Source organism: Rhynchophorus ferrugineus, unplaced genomic scaffold (genome assembly GCF_030347505.1).
Source record: "Rhynchophorus ferrugineus isolate W39M unplaced genomic scaffold, kcgeb_rfMv2 rfM580, whole genome shotgun sequence".
Lineage (NCBI taxonomy): Eukaryota > Metazoa > Arthropoda > Insecta > Coleoptera > Curculionidae > Rhynchophorus > Rhynchophorus ferrugineus.
The window spans coordinates 20,001-35,321 of record NW_027473157.1 but is presented as its reverse complement, the minus strand read 5'-3'; the positions used below and the strand labels follow the sequence as shown (position 1 = coordinate 35,321).

The window sequence follows — 15,321 nt, the reverse complement described above, 5'->3', positions numbered from 1 at the left end:
AACGGTTCTTTTCAGAGCCACAATTTAGATAAATAAAAAAAGAAATAATCTTAAAAAAATTAATTTTATATATTATACAGCTGTAGTATCCAATATTGAAATACAAATTTTGTTATCAACAGTATATTATTATTCTTTGGTTATTAGTGATTACATTATTTTTTCTTTAGTTTTTAAAAACAATGCGTATAAGTACACCGACTGTTATTAATTACTAACATGTAGTCGAATATAACTCTGAGATAAAAATCCATAACTCTTTTAGTGGTTTATATAAATATCGATAAAAGAATATTAATTGAATTATCTTCTTTTTCTTTGATTAAATTTAGGTGGTTCTGAAAAGAACCGTTTTTTTTTTGTTGCAAAATACGAATATAAGTAGAGTATTATAAATGATAGAAAATAAAGTTTAGGCACGTTCGCCTCTGATACGTCTGGCTAGCTGAATATCCTTGGGCATGATGGTTACTCGCTTTGCATGTATCGCACATAAATTAGTATCCTCAAAAAGGCCAACTAAATAAGCTTCGCTGGCCTCTTGTAAAGCCATTACCGCCGAACTTTGAAAACGTAAATCGGTCTTGAAATCTTGAGCGATTTCGCGAACCAATCGTTGAAAAGGTAATTTCCTAATCAATAATTCGGTGCTCTTTTGATAACGACGAATCTCCCGCAAAGCGACCGTCCCAGGTCGGTAGCGATGTGGTTTCTTAACGCCACCGGTAGCTGGAGCGCTTTTCCTGGCCGCTTTGGTAGCCAATTGTTTCCTAGGAGCTTTACCTCCTGTTGATTTTCGCGCAGTTTGCTTGGTACGAGCCATATTTTTAAAATAGAGGTAATGAGAAAAATTAACAAACGCAAACGACGGCGACCCCTTTCGGACTGATTCGGTCATAAAATCAGAGAGTCCTTTTTATAACATGTTATCTAATCTGATTGGTCCGTTTTGTGCCAGTGGGCGGAACTCAATCCTAAGTCTACAAAACCGGGCTGATTGAATGTAATCGACAACAGTTGTCCGTAGCACTCGTGTTGTGAGCGCGCTACTTATTCGAGATCATTTATTTTTTTTGTATTAGGTTCGATAAAAGATGACCGGCAGAGGTAAAGGTGGTAAAGGTTTGGGAAAAGGAGGAGCCAAGCGGCATCGTAAAGTGCTTCGTGATAATATCCAAGGTATTACGAAGCCCGCCATTAGAAGATTGGCTAGACGAGGCGGCGTAAAACGTATATCTGGTCTGATTTACGAAGAGACCAGAGGTGTTTTAAAAGTGTTTTTGGAAAACGTCATCAGAGATGCCGTTACATATACCGAACACGCCAAAAGAAAAACCGTTACCGCAATGGATGTAGTATACGCCTTGAAACGTCAAGGACGTACATTATACGGGTTTGGAGGTTAAGTCACATTTTATTCGCGAACTAACGTGAAATGTGACCCTCAAAATTAATTTTAGAAAAATTAAACAACGGTTCTTTTCAGAACCACAAATTTATCGATATTTAAAAAACGGAAGCTCTATTAGGATTTAAGGATAATCTTTCAATCATTACAATCATCATAATTTTATTTAAAATAATAATTTAAGTATAACTGGCCCTAATTATTTGAGGGTTTGGATTCCAAAACTCTATACTTAATAAATAGACCGCCCCTTAAATTCATCGTTAATTACATAGATTATATACAAGGCGCGATGTTATAATACGGTTCGATTTTACTAAAGGAGAACCGCTAGAAATAAATCCTTCATATTATTTCGACTTAATTGTTGTTTAATAAAACGATAATTATTGGTATTGGAATGTCTCTTAATTTATCTTACACACCCAAAAAACAATCTTTAAAGTACTTAAACTGTTTATTAGAATATTTTAAATAATTAGTAAGTGCAAGTCATAATATGAGTTTTAATTTTAAGTTCTTTTTTTGTTTTATTATTTTGGTGGTCCTGAAAAGGACCGATAGTTAAAAGGTTTTTGTACGACACAAAAACCCTAAGGCTCATGTAACTTATTTGGTTTTACTATCTGTTTTTTTCGGTAACAATACGGCCTGGATGTTTGGTAGAACGCCGCCCTGGGCTATAGTAACACCGGAGAGGAGTTTGTTCAGTTCTTCGTCATTTCTGATGGCCAATTGTAAATGCCTAGGGATAATCCTTGTTTTCTTGTTGTCTCTAGCGGCGTTACCTGCCAACTCGAGAACTTCGGCCGCCAAATATTCCATTACGGCAGCTAAGTAGACGGGAGCACCGGCCCCTACGCGTTCGGCATAATTTCCTTTCCTTAAAAGCCGGTGAATACGGCCAACAGGAAATTGTAATCCCGCTCGGTTGGAACGAGATTTCGCCTTTCCCTTCACTTTTCCACCCTTACCACGTCCAGACATTGTATTGCTAACTTTTTTAAACTAAAAATAACCGAAAAACTAATGGCGACAACGCTCACGTCCTTTCGACAACGAATGAACAACTGGCAGTGAACTGTCCAGCGAATAGCTTTTATTCGGCAACTTCTCAAAACACTAGTACGTTTCCTACTCGACCAATCAGAGCTTTCTACGACATAACGCCAAGAATGGGCGGAGCTTAGAAGTGTAGCGTCATTTATCAAATAATTAAACGACTATAGGTATATTTCGGTTTAGTCTTTTATCTTTTGCTGTATGGGTAGGTCGCGAATCTCATTCGTTTAAAATGCCACCGAAGACAAGCGGTAAAGCGGCAAAAAAGGCTGGAAAAGCCCAGAAAAACATTTCTAAGAGCGATAAGAAAAAGAAGCGTAGGAGGAAGGAAAGCTACGCGATTTACATATACAAAGCAGGTTCATCCCGATACGGGTATTTCCAGCAAGGCCATGTCGATTATGAATTCTTTCGTGAACGATATATTCGAAAGGATAGCCGCCGAAGCGTCGCGCCTCGCCCATTACAATAAAAGATCGACCATCACGAGCAGAGAAATCCAAACCGCCGTTAGGTTATTGTTACCCGGTGAATTGGCTAAGCATGCCGTTAGCGAAGGTACCAAAGCTGTCACTAAATATACCAGTTCTAAGTAAACGAAATATATTATTTTGAAGGTGATCATAATAATATGAAGGGTGGAAAACGGCTCTTTTCAGAGCCCCAAAATGTTTAAAGAAGAAAAAAAGAAATAAACTATTGTTAAGAAGATAGGATATATACGAAGTCAAATAAATTAAAATATAGTAATCGTTCATAAAAATGTTAAAATATCCAGAAAAAAATATTTTATTTTATATATTCATTCCTTTACGGTAACATAATAACAGTATATGTGATACCCCTTTCTTATCGTGATATAAACTTCAAGTCAATCCAGCAGGTGTTCACACCTTATTACTAAGGATTCCTCAATATTCACAATATATTTGTGAGCATAATATTCTAAATTCAATTCACAAATATTATAACTAAAGCGTCATATAAACGGAAAAAATATCAATGTCTCTTTTTTCTAATAGAAGTTGGTGGTTCTGAGAAGAACCTTTTTTTTTCATATAAATACAAAAAACGACCTTAATATAGGACAGCCGTAGCATTTATGCACGTTCGCCTCTAATGCGTCTGGCTAATTGAATGTCCTTAGGCATGATAGTTACTCGTTTAGCATGGATCGCACACAAATTGGTGTCTTCAAAGAGACCAACCAAATAGGCCTCGCTAGCTTCTTGCAAAGCCATCACTGCCGAACTTTGGAAACGTAAATCGGTCTTGAAATCCTGAGCGATTTCGCGAACCAATCGTTGGAAAGGCAATTTCCTAATCAATAATTCGGTACTCTTCTGATAGCGTCGGATTTCTCTTAGAGCGACCGTACCGGGTCTGTAACGATGCGGTTTTTTAACACCACCGGTAGCGGGAGCGCTTTTCCTGGCTGCTTTAGTAGCCAATTGTTTTCTGGGAGCCTTACCTCCGGTTGATTTTCGAGCAGTTTGCTTGGTACGAGCCATCGTCTAAACGGGTCTGACTTCAAACGTGTAGGAAGAATTACAAGCGCAAGCACCAACGAACTTTTGGAAACTGATCGAAGGTGTCAAAGAAATCTCCCTTTTTAATAATGTGTGAAGATATTCTGATTGGTCCGGCTAGCATCTGTGGGCGGGACCCGATTCGAACTCAACAAAACCCATGGTAGGATTTGAAATTGAAATAGTTACCCGTAGTATTCGAGGTGTACGCTGCACAATTCGATTATAAATTTGCTTTCTTTTAATACTAAATTGAATAAATCATGACGGGCAGAGGTAAAGGTGGTAAAGGTTTGGGAAAAGGAGGCGCTAAGCGGCATCGTAAAGTGCTTCGTGATAATATCCAAGGTATTACGAAACCCGCCATCAGAAGATTGGCTAGGCGGGGTGGAGTTAAACGTATATCCGGTCTAATTTATGAAGAAACCAGAGGTGTATTAAAAGTATTTTTGGAAAACGTTATCAGAGACGCCGTCACTTATACCGAACACGCCAAAAGGAAAACCGTTACTGCCATGGATGTAGTATACGCCCTCAAACGCCAAGGACGAACCCTATACGGATTTGGCGGTTAAATAAAGTATTATATATGCTGACCAATTAAAACAGAACAACGTATCTATTCAACTAAAGAAAACAACGGTTCTTTTCAGAGCCACAAATTTACTAGCATAAAAAAAGAAATTTATTATTCGAAAATGGACTAAGATGACGTTAAATTTTATTAAATATCTGCTCCTTTCATCTAAGATTTACTTGTAAAGTAACAAATATACTGCATTATAATAGACGATCGTAATATAAAAAGATAGATAAAGTTTAAAATAAGATTTCATAATAAATGTTAGGTTAATGACAAGAATGTAAATGATGGTGAACAATCGAATACCGAATCTTCGTTGAAGCTTTAATATAGTTTTCCTTTAGAGAGAAAATACTCCGAGATAAACTTCGCGTCGATGAGCTTGGAGAATCCTTAAGATTTCAAAGAAGGTACGGTAGTTCTACGCACGTATGTATGGAGATCGCGTTCCATGTATTTATTGACTTTAGATAACTATTTATGAAAACAGATTTCAACTAAAGAAGCAAAATATACTATAATATATATGAGCATTGTATCGATACAGAAGGGTTTGACACGATATTCTTATAGACGTCTCGATATCGTTGCTCACCCGATACGTTCGATTGTAACCCAGAGTTCGGATGGTGTTAAGAAACCGTTAAATAAGAAGTATATTAGTATAGGATCGGTTAATTTTCATGTCATTGTTTTCTTACAGTTAATTCGACAACGGTACGTTTCGATATAGATTCGTTTTGGACAACGAACAATCTGTACCGCATCAATTAGGAATAATATGTCTCGTTTCTCCAATAATAGCATTAGATCTGTACGGAATTGCATTTATATCAAAAGACGATATATCGGGGGACGTAGATTTGAAAAGATATATTTTCATAGTTATAACCGAAAGTCTATAACTCGAATGTAAATTGGTAGTTTCGACGGAATCGAGAGCAACGCTTGATTTTGTGCTTCCTTCTAAGACGATAGTCAACGTAAAATTTATTGGTAAAGTTTGCTACTTCTACTACGTTTTATCTTTTAACGCCTCGAACATAAATCGTATGATATTCTAAAGGATTTATGTATTTAATATGAGAAATAAGTAAACGGTTCCAAGCTCGATGAACGTTTCGACGAAGCCGGAATATGGAACGTCGTTCGCGCTCGACCGTTCAGTCCTCCGTTCGGCTCATATCATATAGGGTACGCATTAAATGAGAGCGACCGCCAGACAGTTAAAATACGCGAACGAGAAGCATACGCACGTACGTAACTTTGTCAAACGAATCGTGATTAGAACGTTCTTATAAGAAAATTAAGAAATTATATCAGAATGTCGGACGTCGATATTAGCGGACAAGCGGTTTCTCCTTCGTCGAATCAAGGGAGTGGAGGAAATTCCGCCGCCGTTGTTAACGCATCGTCAACAGGCACACCGGCCGGGTCGAATTCATCTTCGGTGTCGGCTACGGGAGCCGCATCAGCTACAGCCGGTAGCGCAGGTTCGTCTGCAGGAGGGAAGAAAGAAAAATCCACTTCGAGCAAGGCGAAGAGTTCTAAATCGAAAGTTAGTCATCCTCCGATCGCTGATATGGTAACGAGTGCAATTAAAGGATTGAAAGAGAAAGGCGGAACTTCCTTCAGAGCTATTAAAAAATACATAGCGGCCAATTACAAAGTGGATGCTGACAAATTATCGCCCTTTATAAAGAAATATATAAAGACGTGGATCGCTTCGGGTGTTTTGGTACAAACGAAGGGCAAAGGAGCTTCCGGATCATTTAAATTAGCGGCTTCGGCACGTAAAGCAGGAGGTACGACAGCCGCAGGTACGAAGAAAAGAAAAACGGCCACTGCCAAAACCGGACAGAAAAATAAACGAAAACCAGTAGGAGGTGCCGCGACAGCTACGACAGCCGGTGGTAAAAAAGCGTCTGCCAAAAAAACCTCAGAGAAAACGGAAAAAAAGACGACCGCCGCCTCCGCCTCAACTAAGAAAACCACAGCTAAAAGTAAGAAAGGTGAATCTGCAACTTTGGCCGAGAAAAAAGCTTCTGCCAAAAAAGCCGTCGAAAAGAAAACAGGAAAGAAATCTACCGCCGCCACGACTACGTCCGCTTCCAATGCCGCCGCTAATAGTTCATCTTCGAAAGCAGCAAAAAGCAACACGGCCGCAAGATCCCCGAAATCGCCTTCCAAAGCGAAAAAATCTAATAAAGCCGGACCTACGAAAAAGCCCAAGGCGCCTAAACCGAAAAGTGCTAAGACGACGACCTCAACTGTTCGTGTTGCCGCTGGTGAAGGTGCGAAAACTAAAAAACCAGTATCACCAAAGAAAAAGAAATAAAACTATTTCTACTACGTATGACGATATATTAAACAGGCGACACATTTCATCGTCAGATCAAGAAGACACGGAGTTGAAAATTACAAATATCCCGACACTCCTGGACGTGCTACGACTTCCCTAAAAAATACGTTCGTCCAAGACCGTATTTTTTTAATAGAAAAAAAAACGGTTCTTTTCAGAACCACAATATAACTTTATAAAAGAAAGAATATTTATATAATTTATTTATTATCTTATTATTACTTAAATGATTATTTTCTAGATAGAGCCGTAACTAATTAGGGAACCGATCGATCGATACTCTAAAACAGTAATAAAGGAATATTCAGTACAGATCAGATTATTTATAAATTTTCTAGTTAATATTTATTCTTTAATAAGAACGCGTATTCTAACTTCTTTTTTATACGATTTTGTTGGCCCTGAAAAGGACCGATATTAAAGGGCGTATGCAAAACTTTAAACGGTTTGCGTTATCTATTTGGTTTTGCTGTCTGTCTTTTTAGGCAATAATACTGCTTGAATGTTAGGCAAGACGCCGCCCTGGGCAATAGTAACGCCAGATAACAGTTTATTCAATTCCTCGTCGTTTCTGATGGCCAATTGTAAATGCCTAGGGATAATCCTTGTTTTCTTGTTGTCTCTAGCGGCGTTACCCGCCAACTCGAGAACTTCGGCCGCCAGATATTCCATTACGGCAGCTAAGTAAACGGGAGCACCGGCCCCTACGCGTTCGGCATAATTTCCTTTCCTTAGAAGTCGGTGAATACGACCGACAGGAAATTGTAATCCCGCACGATTGGAACGAGACTTCGCCTTTCCCTTCACTTTTCCGCCTTTACCACGTCCGGACATGTTAATCTCGATCGTTGTTAGATACTGCTCACCTTTAAATCAAAAACGGTACTGGAAATTTCTTACAGATCGGCCTGGAATTTTGTCCGCGAGCCAAACTCGTTATATCATACGCGACCAATCAGACTCTAACTCGGGCTATGGGCGGGGCTTAGAAGTGTTCCTTCGAATGTTATAAGTTCTAGAATTAAAGGCATTTTTTTAGTTAAGTACTCTTTGAGGTACGTGAGACGTCGGGATTTTTATTTCGAAATGCCACCGAAGACAAGCGGTAAGGCGGCCAAGAAAGCCGGAAAAGCCCAGAAAAATATCTCTAAGAGCGACAAGAAAAAGAAGCGCAGGAGGAAGGAAAGCTATGCGATTTACATATACAAAGTTTTAAAGCAGGTTCATCCCGATACGGGTATCTCCAGCAAGGCCATGTCGATCATGAATTCTTTCGTGAACGATATATTCGAAAGGATAGCCGCCGAAGCGTCGCGTCTCGCCCATTACAATAAGAGATCAACGATCACGAGCAGAGAAATCCAAACCGCCGTTAGGTTATTGTTACCCGGTGAGTTGGCTAAGCACGCCGTTAGCGAAGGTACCAAAGCAGTCACCAAATATACCAGTTCTAAGTAAATTAATTCACATACCTATGTGTGTTTCAATATACTACTTACCTGCAAAATCGGTTCTTTTCAGAACCACAATTGGATATACATTTTAAAAAATGAAATGTTAAACAGTAGCTGACATTTTATAAAAACAGAATTTTCAGATATATATATATATATTGTAGTTATTGTATTGAATTATATTATATCATTATAATCTGTTATATAGTAAGTATATAGAATAAGTTTTGTAAAAATGGTACGGCCCGAGATTGTTATTTAAAAATAAGGTAAAGTATTTCTGGAGTGACTTCGAAAATATGTGTATTCATTTTTATTACGTTTATGACTATATGATAATTAATTTATTTTTCCTAACTGTGGCTAATTGTGGATTGTGGCTAATTTCTACACGATAAGTATTAATCACGGGAACGTCTCGAAATGAACAAATAGGAACTGTAATTAATCAAGAATTTAGAATGGAACTATCGTCCTAATATAATGAGGATCGTCAAAGAGAAGATACTTTTTTTTTCGTTTACTAGGTTGACCTTGCTTGGGGACAGTGGAACTCAGTGGAAAATCGCTGATGGTGGGTGAGGAGGATAGGCCTGTGGTCAGAATCGATATCTTGGAGTACTTGCAGGTCAGAGGCTTGATTCGAATTTTGATAGATAAAAAAGTCAATTATTGTCGGTCGATTGGAGGAGTAGTGAGTTGGTTCGCTTGGAGCAATAAGCCCAAGTTCCAACTCATCTATTATCCCGGCCGATAGTAATTCTTCCAATAGCTGTGTGGTTGATGGCGTTGAAAATGGCCTGAAAATCTCCTTGGTCATCTGAATATGTTCCGAAGAGTATTTCGCCAATGGAGATCGGGTTCGTGTTCTAGTGGAATCCAGACCAGCCAGACGACTGTTATCTTGAGTTCCCCGTACATGAGTGGGGGGAGGAATTGGTCTTTTGGGTTTGGTTGTTTTTGGAGTAGGTCGGCACTTGCATCCCGAGTAATTTGCGGTGTATGGTTCTCAACAGTTGGTGCATTTCGGCGGGGAATTTCTGTCTTTGGGACTTGACGTAGGCCGGAGTGGCTTTACAGTTGGCCGATGAATGACCGTAGAATTGGCAGTTAAAACGTTGAACGCGCCTGCCGTTGCCGCGCTGGGCTTGGACTTTTACCACCTGATTCATTAGGCGGTCGACCGCGAAGATACGGCGTTCCTCTCGAGGAACCGACCAACATGGATTGGATTGAAACCGAGCTTCATGAGCGCGGTTCGGACTTCGAGTTACCATTACGTCGAGAGAGAAATATAATATATTAGCTGACCCCGCAGACACTCCGTACCCTGTACTCAATGGATAAATAAAGGATTCATTCTATCAAATTCTTCGTTCAAATCACTTTCGAATCATCCTTAGGAACATTCTGATATCGGAAAACCTTATCCGTAGTCGATAAACGATATCTAACGGATGAATTATAGAAAATGGCCAATAAGCGGCAAATATCCGATCGTAAGGGTGCACCATCGTTTCGGCGAATCATTCTTTTGGAATCTTACGTTCTACAAGCAAAACATTTATTCATAGGTATATACCGATAATAACGAACGGGCCGACGTAACAACCTAAAATGTCCTGAAATACGTGAGAACAGTTTTACTCCGATCGCCGTATCGATATGTGACAGTATCCATCCTATGAAGGATCTTTACATTCTACTAGCATAATTTTATGGATCGGAATTTTCCGACTTTTAAAGAACGTGATCGGCAGTCTAGAAACGGCCTGAGGACGTATTAACACGAGAGGTTAAAATTATTGCTTTAGAAGTTCACGTTGTCTAAAGCTAAAGTTTATTCATCGGAACATTCCGATAATAACGAGAACGGGCAGACGTAAAAACGAAAAATTTGCGCAACGTCCGTATAAACGATCTGTTCTAAAACACCCATACATTTCCGATAGCTGGCGAGAGACCCGCGCTTAAATCGTGTGCGCTTCTACGTGGGGCGATACGAGAGACGGATACGACGGGTCGGGTCGACCGGCGCTGTGACACTTTTACCGAGTGGCTTTTGATCAGCGAAGGTGGTATTACATATTATATGTTAATATATAAGATCCGAACCGTATTTTTTTATTTATCTAAATAAAAAGCGTATTTCGTCGTGTTATTATATATTCGTAACGCTCTCGCGATTTTGTATCGTCGTTTCGTTGTTCTTCCTGGTCGGTTTTTTTCGATATATCGGGAAGCGTACGACGACGACGACGGTATCACTGCGAGATCGCGAATTCGGCGGGAACATTCGGCTTCGTTAGAAGAAGATGATCCACGATTCATATGCGATTGGAATTATTATTTTTATGGACGTATCGGTTTTTCATCGGAACGTTCATAAAACAGCAACACATTTTGCGATAGCTCTCTGCTCTCCGAGCGAGAATAAAATAAAAAATCACGAAACGTTTCTCGTACGAGGTTTCCTTGTCGCTTTATATATTTCTATCTAGCGAAGGGTTCGGAGAGAATGTTTTTCGAGGTCTTATAAACGCCGAACGATATTTTGCGGCATCCAATTTTCGACGTAGTCGACGATCGTCGTCGATAATCGAGATAATTGGGTGCCTAGTCGATCGGTTGTGTATAAAAAAAACAAAAGATGTGTCTAAGATGATGATATCGTTTTGTTTTATTAGACAACTAATATTAAAATGTAAGAGCGTGGCGCCTCGGACCGGTTTTTCCGTCGTCTAGGCGCGCTATCATGCACCTCCTTTTTATTAGTCGTCGATATATATTATATATCGTCGTCTTACGCACACGTTTCTTTATAAGTCAAACTTATAAAATAAACTGTGTCTGTATTTGTTTTATCTGCTTCGTGTCGATAAAATAATAAGAACAGTTCCCTGGTTGATCCTGCCAGTAGTCATATGCTTGTCTCAAAGATTAAGCCATGCATGTCTCAGTACATACCGAATTAAGGTGAAACCGCGAAAGGCTCATTAAATCAGTTATGGTTCCTTAGATCGTACCCACAATTACTTGGATAACTGTGGTAATTCTAGAGCTAATACATGCAAACAGAGCTCCGACCAGAGATGGAAGGAGTGCTTTTATTAGATCAAAACCAATCGGTTTCGGGTTCGCGCTCGTCATCGTACAACTTGGTGACTCTGAATAACTTTAAGCTGATCGCACGGTCTCGCACCGGCGACACATCTTTCAAATGTCTGCCTTATCAACTGTCGATGGTAGGTTCTGCGCCTACCATGGTCGTAACGGGTAACGGGGAATCAGGGTTCGATTCCGGAGAGGGAGCCTGAGAAACGGCTACCACATCCAAGGAAGGCAGCAGGCGCGCAAATTACCCACTCCCGGCACGGGGAGGTAGTGACGAAAAATAACGATACGGGACTCATCCGAGGCCCCGTAATCGGAATGAGTACACTCTAAACCCTTTAACGAGGATCAATTGGAGGGCCAGTCTGGTGCCAGCAGCCGCGGTAATTCCAGCTCCAATAGCGTATATTAAAGTTGTTGCGGTTAAAAAGCTCGTAGTCGAATTTGTGTCTCGCGCCGCCGGTTCATCGTTCGCGGTGTTAACTGGCGTGTTTTTCGCGAGACGTCCTGCCGGTGGGCTTAGTCGTGTCGCGTCGCCGTCGCGCGTGCGTTTCGGCGTGCGTGTTGTGCGCGTCGTGGTTACGACGGCCCAACTCAATCCTGCCGCGGTGCTCTTTACTGAGTGTCGAGGTGGGCCGGCACGTTTACTTTGAACAAATTAGAGTGCTCAAAGCAGGCTAAAATTTCGCCTGAATACTGTATGCATGGAATAATGGAATAGGACCTCGGTTCTATTTTGTTGGTTTTCGGAACCCCGAGGTAATGATTAATAGGAACGGATGGGGGCATTCGTATTGCGACGTTAGAGGTGAAATTCTTGGATCGTCGCAAGACGAACAGAAGCGAAAGCATTTGCCAAAAACGCTTTCATTGATCAAGAACGAAAGTTAGAGGTTCGAAGGCGATCAGATACCGCCCTAGTTCTAACCTTAAACGATGCCAGCTAGCGATCCGTCGACGTTCCCTAATATGACTCGACGGGCAGCTTCCGGGAAACCAAAGCTTTTGGGTTCCGGGGGAAGTATGGTTGCAAAGCTGAAACTTAAAGGAATTGACGGAAGGGCACCACCAGGAGTGGAGCCTGCGGCTTAATTTGACTCAACACGGGAAACCTCACCAGGCCCGGACACCGGAAGGATTGACAGATTGAGAGCTCTTTCTTGATTCGGTGGGTGGTGGTGCATGGCCGTTCTTAGTTGGTGGAGCGATTTGTCTGGTTAATTCCGATAACGAACGAGACTCTAGCCTGCTAACTAGGCGCTTTTTGACATCCTAAAGGCCCGCCGGCCGCGTTGCTTTCGGGTTTCGCGGTTCGTGCGCGGTTTTTACTGTCGGCGTACAAACTATTCTTCTTAGAGGGACAGGCGGCTTCTAGCCGCACGAGATTGAGCAATAACAGGTCTGTGATGCCCTTAGATGTTCTGGGCCGCACGCGCGCTACACTGAAGGAATCAGCGTGTCTTCCCTGGCCGAGCGGCCCGGGTAACCCGCTGAACCTCCTTCGTGCTAGGGATTGGGGCTTGCAATTGTTCCCCATGAACGAGGAATTCCCAGTAAGCGCGAGTCATAAGCTCGCGTTGATTACGTCCCTGCCCTTTGTACACACCGCCCGTCGCTACTACCGATTGAATGATTTAGTGAGGTCTTCGGATCGACACGCGATGGCGTTTCGGCGTCGTCGATGTGTAGGAAAAGATGACCAAACTTGATCATTTAGAGGAAGTAAAAGTCGTAACAAGGTTTCCGTAGGTGAACCTGCGGAAGGATCATTACAGTGTGTTGTTATGCCTATATATATATAATAGGTAAACGTACAAGTCTGTAAAAATCATTGTCGAACGTTAAAGAGCCATCTACGAAGTTCGGAAGTTCCGATCGAATTTCGACGTCGTCAACGTAGCTGTTTTCGGGTACCTATAATATATGGTTTTAAAAGATGTACGCCCGAAAGCGGAGATATATACGATGAAGATGTTGTTATATAGGACGACGAGTAATAATCGTCGGCCTACGACGGATTTCGTTATAAATGGACAAATCGAGCGCAAAATAAAACGATTTTGCCAATTATATTTCTAATCGACGTTTCGATCCTCATATCGACGAACATATACGATGATCGGTAATGTGATTAGTTTACGAAAATCTTATCACCCTTCGTTTGTTTCATTCCAAAAGGGTGAGATTTAGTTTACGAAAATATTGCCAAACTATGATCAGCGTATGCTCTTTTGTTGTCGTACGAGGTGAGACGACGAAAATTTACAACGAACGTCACCATTTCGAGTAGTCTGTCTCCGCTCCTCTCGTTGTGTGTAGTGGAGAAGACGAAAATAAACCGTAAGAGCGTTTTAAAGTCGACGGCGGCTGCGAAAGGGGCGCAAGCGCTGTCTATGACGTGAGCGCGCGTCGTCGTCGTCGTCGTCGTCTTATAATAGAAACGTTTCGATATGCGTTTAAAACCTAACTTAAAAAAAGATTACCCTAAACGGTGGATCACTTGGCTCGTGGGTCGATGAAGAACGCAGCTAATTGCGCGTCAACTTGTGAACTGCAGGACACATGAACATCGACATTTCGAACGCACATTGCGGTCCTGGGATCTCATACCCGGACCACTCCTGGCTGAGGGTCGTATCTCATTTCAAGACTGCTCGGATTTTCTTTGATCTTCGCGATCGACGAGAAATGTCTGAGCGTGCTGAGCGTATAAGCGCGATTCGATCGCGACGTTCTAAAACGTGACAGCGGACCCGTACGTGTGACCTAACTCTCTCGTACGGGTCGTACGAATATGAAAGGGATGAGACGTGTTTAAAACGGTCGTTCGCACGTTTTTGTGATAAACGTAGCGCGCACCATTAATACGATCGTCGTATCCGATAAAATTAGTTTTTAATCGACGTCGGATCGTAGGTGCGTTGTCTCTCGAATACGAGGGAGAAAACACCGTTTTTCGACGGCGCGTCTTTTCCATTCTAAACTTTTATATTTCGTATTGGCTCCTAATCTTCATTATTATGATGATTACGAGCGCCACGCATATTAAACTAGCGACCTCAGAGCAGGTGAGACTACCCGCTGAATTTAAGCATATTACTAAGCGGAGGAAAAGAAACTAACTAGGATTCCCTTAGTAGCTGCGAGCGAACAGGGATTAGCCCAGCACCGAATCCCGCGACCGACATCGGGCGCCGGGAAATGTGGTGTTCGGGAGGGTCCATTATCTCGACGTTACGTCGCGCGTCCAAGTCCATCTTGAACGGGGCAACAGCCCATAGAGGGTGCCAGGCCCGTAGCGACCGTGACTGACGGCGAGAGGATCTCTCCTTAGAGTCGGGTTGCTTGAGAGTGCAGCCCTAAGCGGGTGGTAAACTCCATCTAAGGCTAAATATAACCACGAGACCGATAGCGAACAAGTACCGTGAGGGAAAGTTGAAAAGCACTTTGAAGAGAGAGTTCAAGAGTACGTGAAACCGTTTAGGGGTAAACCTGAGAAACCCGAAAGGTCGAAGGGAGAAATTCATTCGCGGCTCGTAGTAGGCGGCGTGCGATCGCGTGACACGTGACGTTTCGGCGTTGCGCGCGCCTTTCGTACGTCGATCCGGCGACGAACGCGTGCACTTTTCTCCTTGTAGGACGTCGCGATCCGTTGGGCGTCGGCTTAAGGCTCGAGGTGGAGACCGTAGACTGCGGTTCGCGCCGTTTTCGTTTACGGACCCTCGTGTTCGCGGTCGACTCGCTCGACGGTATACCGAATGGTTTAAGGCCGCTACTCGTTAGCGTTCGGCTCGTCGCAAGCGCGTCAG

General features: G+C 41.9%; 3 non-coding genes across 3 annotated transcripts in view; all 3 read left to right on the top strand.

Annotated features, from left to right (window-relative positions):
• The first annotated feature begins 11,295 nt into the window (after positions 1-11,295).
• LOC143206189 (small subunit ribosomal RNA) lies at positions 11,296-13,284 on the top strand. The gene has a single exon (XR_013008186.1). It is a non-coding gene; the product is annotated as a small subunit ribosomal RNA (ribosomal RNA).
• Positions 13,285-13,992: 708 nt separating this feature from the next.
• LOC143206188 (5.8S ribosomal RNA) lies at positions 13,993-14,147 on the top strand. Its single transcript, XR_013008185.1, has one exon. It is a non-coding gene; the product is annotated as a 5.8S ribosomal RNA (ribosomal RNA).
• Positions 14,148-14,566: 419 nt separating this feature from the next.
• LOC143206190 (large subunit ribosomal RNA) overlaps positions 14,567-15,321 on the top strand; it is a 4,098-nt gene continuing 3,343 nt past the window's right edge. Inside the window, exon 1 of the ribosomal RNA XR_013008187.1 lies at positions 14,567-15,321. This exon is cut by the window's right edge and continues 3,343 nt beyond it. This is a non-coding gene — a ribosomal RNA (large subunit ribosomal RNA).